Here is a 6,408-nt window from a genome sequence, read left to right on the forward strand (position 1 = left end):
CCATAAAAAAAGAAAGAAAAAAAGGTAAAAAAAACTGCCGGCACGGCGCGAGAGAGAGGGGGAAAGGTTAGCAGAGGAGATGCCACTGGCATCTCCATAGAGCTTCATGCGATGCGTCGGGAAACTCGGCAAGAAGAGGGCGAGAGAGAGAAGTGGGGGAAGATAGTGACGACGAACAATTGACAAGCCTAAGTTCCGGGTGCGCGTATTTTCTCATGGTGAATTCCGCTCGCAGATCTCGAGCGCTCCAAAAGCGCTCCATTTGGAGCGCGCATATTCCGCTCGCAGATCTGGCTCGAGTTGGTCATCTTCCGCTCGTAGATCTCTGGCAGCGCCCGCTCCACGGAGCGCCCCAAACCCCGCCGAACTTGCTCTGCGGGAGTTGACAGATCTCTCCGGAAGTTGACAGGGCGGCCCACGTGATTTCCGTCTAAATTGGCAGTGCGCATGCGCGGCGAGGTTGGAGAGGACTCGGCGGGCCGGTCGGGGCGTCGAGTTGGATCTGTGTGGGTGCGTCGGTTGTCTACGCGGGATTGTGACGGCTCGAACGCTTCTACCTCGCGTACATCAGGGATACAAAGCCGGGACTGTGGAGCGTGGTAAATCGTAAGCGCTGACATCTGTGATCGTGAGAGAAAGAACGACAGAAAAGCCGGGGGCAGACGCAAGGTTAGGCCTGTTCATTCTGCAGCCATGATTGTTTACCTTTTTACACTGCATTCCGCCGGCGCTTTACCGTGAAATAAAGCAAGAAGTGACTAGGCAACGACCGCACAAGTGATTGTTTCTTACATGTGTCTTTATTAAAGTCGTACCAGAAATCTGAACTCCACCGCTGGCAATCGCTCTCCGTGCCCCGCCGCTTCGAGGCGGCCGAAAGGTATGCGACGGTACCGAACGCGGACGCATTCGTGATTTGTGACATGGGCGCCGTGGTATGTATAATTTCGCCCGGCCTGTGTCGCGTGTTATTTCTGCAGCTAAGCAGTGACAGTCGTCACTGGTCATCGGAAAGATCAGTCGGTTGAGGCGTTGGTGGGCTTGTCAAGTTCGAGCAGCGGCCATTTTGAACGGCGGAGGGGGAAGCCGGGAAGCGGTGGGAAGGAGGGGTGTGGGGGAGGTCGCTCCAAAAATGCAAGTTTATCTTCCCCTCGTCGATTCGGAGCGGGTCCCAGGGAGCGGAATTTTGCCTCCCTCGCGGATTTTTGAAAGCGCTCCGGATCTACGAGTGGAATTCACCATCAGTCGTTCCCAAAATATTTCACTGAATGTTTTGTTCTTCGAATTGGCCCAGAGAGAACAGCTCTGGGACCCGGTCCAGCTTTTTCCGAAAGCCAGTCACTAGCATCGGCTACGGGTTTACGAGGCAGGCTGCTATGTCGCCGTGATATTTTTTTTTTCGAGTCTGCGTACAGTATAAGTGCTGCGATTGGATGAGTCGTTCAAGCCGCCCCCATGAAGAAGTCGGTGATCGCCAAAAATGCCGTCGTATTCCGTCACGGCTCGAGGGCCTTTTTCAAGGCCGTAATGCTTCACACGTTGAATCGTACTACTGCTCGGATCAAGGTGCCTGTGAGGATATGACTGACGCCCCCCCCCCCAGAAAACAAGTTGCAGTGCACATAACGGCGCGTCAAGTCCAGTCTCCGATCAAGACCCTTCAGACGCCTCCGACGATCCCAATCAAGAACGCCCAGCGGACGGGATCCCTCTCCTGAAACCATTTCCGTGCACGCAACGAGAGTACCAGCTACGCGCAATGGGACGGCTAAAGCACGCGTGTCAGCGCATTAATCAGAAGCAGAACGAGGTAAGCGGTGGAACATTCCGCGCCGCGTGACATCGTCTCTTGTTCATTTATTTACGTGAATTTGTTTGTTCTTTTACATCTTTGAAGCTGGCACATCCAGGGACGTCTTTTGGAGGCGCTCCGTATTGCATCTCGTGTCTGAACATGCTCAAATAAACAGTTCGTACCAAACCTGTGTTTTAGTTACTTCCTTCGTACTTGCATGATAGCAACTTGGCTTCGCAATAGTACTACGAAATACGTTTTTTGTTCTTGTTTTTTTGTTTTTTTCTTTGGGGGGGGGGGGGGCACGACGTTTTCCCACGACGGCTAGGAAACGTAATTTGGAAAGGTTTCTCGACGTTCTGTGGACGTCATTGGTAGTCCGGATGTCGTAAACACACGTATCATAAACGTCGAGGGAGGACGCAACGGCCCACTGAGACGTGGATGTGACGTGCAACAAACGTCACTTGGAACGTCCCCTCGACCTTCTGTGCACCTTTTCTCGCGGACATTTAAAGGTTCCATCGACGTCGAAGGAAGGTAACGTCCGGACCTTCGACGTTGTAGGACGTCACGTTACAGACGTCTTCGACGTTCTTTCGACGTTTTCTTCACGTTTATGTGCTGCTTGGGACTCGGTGCGCCTAAGACTGCCCAGCTGTTCTTCGAAAGATGCCGAGTGCAACTTGTAGCGCTGTGGGCAGCTCAAACAACCCTCTGCGCAACACGGAGGTGCTTTTTCACAAGTTTCCAACGGACCGGAAATTGGGGAACGTGTGGGTAAACGCTGTTCGACGAGTGGACTTTGGACTTCGGCTTTTACGCGCGAGAGGAAAAAAGAACGAAAAAACAGACGTGTACAGTTCAGCACACGTGTGTTCGGGCGCCGCGGCCCGCGCCGGAGAGCCTCAAAGCTTCGTGTCTGGGACTGACCAACAGCGCGAAAGCGAGAGGGCCCCCAGTACTATACGTCACTGGCAGCGCGGCGTAGAGCAACGCCGCTCCATCCACGGAGCCCCATTGACAATTTAGGCCTAGCGACGAGCACGGAAGATCGCAAATACGGCGACAGCCGCCGAATACGGCAGCGAACGAGTTCACTCGTTTTCCAGTCGCTAGCTTTTGGGTATACAAGCGACGAGTACGGCATAACGCACGCACAGCGGCGGCCGCCGAGTATGGCACCTCACGAGTTCACGGGTTTTTCAGTCGCTAGCTTTTTGGGTATACGCACTAACTCTTGCTACATGGGCTGGATAACTACCACGTATACAGAATTAAAACAAAATCAGCTTACCTCCTATTTTTAGACGGCTAGCGCAACAGAGGTAGGTGCCGCTCGGCCTGCGTACTCGTTGACTGAGAACGATCTTGACGTCACGTTCACATAGCAGCCGATTCCCAGTGTTGCCGGGGCCTCGAGCGGCTAGTTTCGGTTTTGTTGGCCGCGCCCCAAGCAAAACTTTGAAACGTCGATATCTTTAAAACTATGCACAATAAGGAGAAAAAAATTACACCTTGCAATTCAGAGACGCTGACTGCACTAAAAACAGTCATAGTCCCAAAATCGAAAGTATGGACCGGAGTTGCCCTTTAAAATAGAAGCAACATGAAAAAGCCGGCTGGCTGGGTGGTGTGCATGCACAAAAACAGTGCGCTGCGCGTTCCCCCGCACGGCCGGGCCAGTCCGCGAGTGCAGTGTGGGAGGGCCCCAGGATAACGACCAAGCAGGGGAAGAGAGATCTCCCTACAGACACCGGCTTCCCCCCCCCCCCCCCCCCCTTTTTTTGGAGCTGCCGCGTCGTCCGCGGTTTACTGACACTTTGCTTTACTCCGTAATTTGTTTCTGAAATTTTGTGGGCCAACGTTGTGCCGTGATTTGGTGAGTAACCAGCCGCAACAAAAACAGAGCCTCGTGCTTGCCCTTAGCCAACTACGTGGCTTTGCGGAGCTGAGCAACAACGGGAACACGGAGAGGAGGGGGGAGACAAGGGGGGCTATGTTTCACGTTTTGGACTCCCAGGAGACTATAGGAGAAGGAAGTGACGCAGTCGTGAATGAACGTATCTTAGCAGCACCACGCAACGCGACATCAGCGACTCCACCAATCAACACCCAAAGAGCGTTGTTGGCGTCACTTCCTTCTCCCTAGTCCCCCGGAAGTCCAAAACGTGCAACATAGCACCCCAGGCCCGAATTAAGGAAATTTGGGGCCCTGGGCTGTGGCTCTTCATGAGGCCCCTTTTACTGATGATAATACTGACTATGATGACGGTGGTGGTGGTGGTAACGACCATGACGGCAATGTGTATATATTTCACCACCTTACGAAATACAAATGTGGTTCGTTTTATGACACACCTTGGGAGGTTTCTGTATCGGTATTCAATGATTACAAAATTCAGGTTCCACTGGGTGAAAAAGAAGCAGATGCAGATTAGAGGTTCTTTTGAAACAAAATGCAAAGCAATGAATGATCGGGGAAAATGTTATGTGTCACGCACATTGAGCAACCCGTTGAAAGGTTTAATATGATGACTCCGCGTTCCTGTGAATTTGTTGACCAGGTCTACAACCTTATTTATACAGTACGTGCCTCGCATAACTTCATCCTGATGTCCAGTTAGAGAGATGGCACATATGTCCCCCTTGTTGTCAAGTGGCATGATTACTTGGGCACAAACGCAATAATCAGTAACTCAGAGGATACCCGCAGATTTCCCATTACAAGAAAGACAAAAAAAAAAAAAATCAATTTCGGTGCCCCTAAAGCTGCCACTCGCGAGCTAACTTGTCTTAGTTTTTCTTTCCAGGCGATGGCAGTCACTAAACAAACTTGAGACATATGAGAATCGGTCATCCCCTCAACTCAGAGCCAGAACAAGCGGCCACTAGTGCCCCTAAATAAGCTACGCTTCATAGTGAGGACACTTGGCCATAGTGTGACTTAAAATCATGGTTGCCAATTATCTGTAGCTTTATCTGAAACCACAGGAAACGCTTTTCCGTCCTCCACAAATGTTTAAACAGTTCATGTGACAAAGCAAAGCAATAATATCACATGAGTTTCCTAACACCGAATCTAATGCTGAGGAAGTCGCACTTTTGAATCATGACGATCGACAGCTGCGTCTGCTCTGCACAAGCGCCAAAATGGCGGCGCCCACGGCAATGTCGGAGAACACATCGAGTGCCGATACTCTAACCGCCGAATTCAGAAACCTCACTCAAACTACACTCAAACTGAAGGGCGCCTCCACTTTCTCGAGGAAGGCGCGAGGGCTGGCGCTGGCCAATCGCGACGGCGGATCCGTCTTCGCGATTGGCCAGCGCCAGCCCTCGCGCCTTCCTCGAGGAAGTGGAGGCGCCCTTCGGTTTGAGTGTAGTTTGAGTGAGGTTTCTGAATTCGGCGGTAAGCGCAGCTCATTTAGTGGGTGTAGCAGGCGCTGGGGTTGGAAGAGTAGAGAACGTGTGCCAAGCTCCGGGCATTGTTAGAGTTCGGCTACTCTCATCACCGCAGTGGTTGGACACGAGCCACTACCCGAGTGCCCGCCGACGCATTAATTGTTAAAGGGGCCATGAAACGATTTTTCAACTTCTTCTTCCTTACCTGTAATCCTAAACTCAAAAGCGAACTGAGACCTCACGTGGTCGTGACAGGCTAGGACACCGGTGCGATGTCTCCAAATTTCCATAGTGCTCTTTAAGAACACCGTAGAACTTGGCATTCGCAAGTAATGATAAGTTCCGTCAGGGCATTTATTGGCCACGAACGTGAATTCAAATATTCGTCGACGAATTGATTGTTGACGAGCGCATACGTCCGAGTGACGCAGTTCTCGCGTCCATTGCGTGAGCTGGGGTCGGTGGACATCAATTTGGCACCGCTGATGTGCGTTTGGCACCACGGATGTATCACAGTGAAAAGGCGGAGAGATTTTGAAGGAAAGGAGGCACGAAATAGTGGGCAATATTTTCAAATGTTTTTACCAAAAGGCTGGCTTTTGACTTTCTACCTTTTCTTTTTTAACCACTAAACGAAATGCGATTAGGTAAGGCCTAATTTAAATTCGTTTATCCCAGCCACAGAGTTCTCGTGTCCAATCCATGAGCCGCGCTCGACTGTCGTCAGGCGTGTGGTTCCGATTCCACAATTACGTCATGAATCTTTGCGAAGGCAAGACTGCCAAGAAATAGTCCCCTTTTATCCTCGCAATTTCACCACGACAAAGAAGCTTCTGAATCAGTGGCGGTCCGTGCGAGTATACTTGGGCCAGAATCGGATCAGTACGCCTCTTCAAAGTCATGAACATTCCAACCCGATATCATTTTATGACCCCTTTAATTAATGACTTGAACAATAAAGCAAAACATACAACAAAGTAATCTTGGTGGTTAAAGTATTTAGGGCTCAAACCGCCTTGTCCTCTTTCTTCTAAAAACTGACCTCTCGTGTCCCAAACTAACAGACTTCTGCATACAAATAATAAAAGAAACAATTAACACTGAATGCGATTATATTATAGCAACCACTTTTATTTTGGGAACATTCACGCGCATCTCTCATGAAGGTCAAGGAGGTATTTTTAAACTTCTCTCTCTCTTCTACATGC

This window comes from Ixodes scapularis, unplaced genomic scaffold, assembly GCF_016920785.2.
Source record: "Ixodes scapularis isolate PalLabHiFi unplaced genomic scaffold, ASM1692078v2 PGA_scaffold1__304_contigs__length_218370807, whole genome shotgun sequence".
Taxonomy (NCBI): Eukaryota; Metazoa; Arthropoda; class Arachnida; order Ixodida; family Ixodidae; genus Ixodes; species Ixodes scapularis.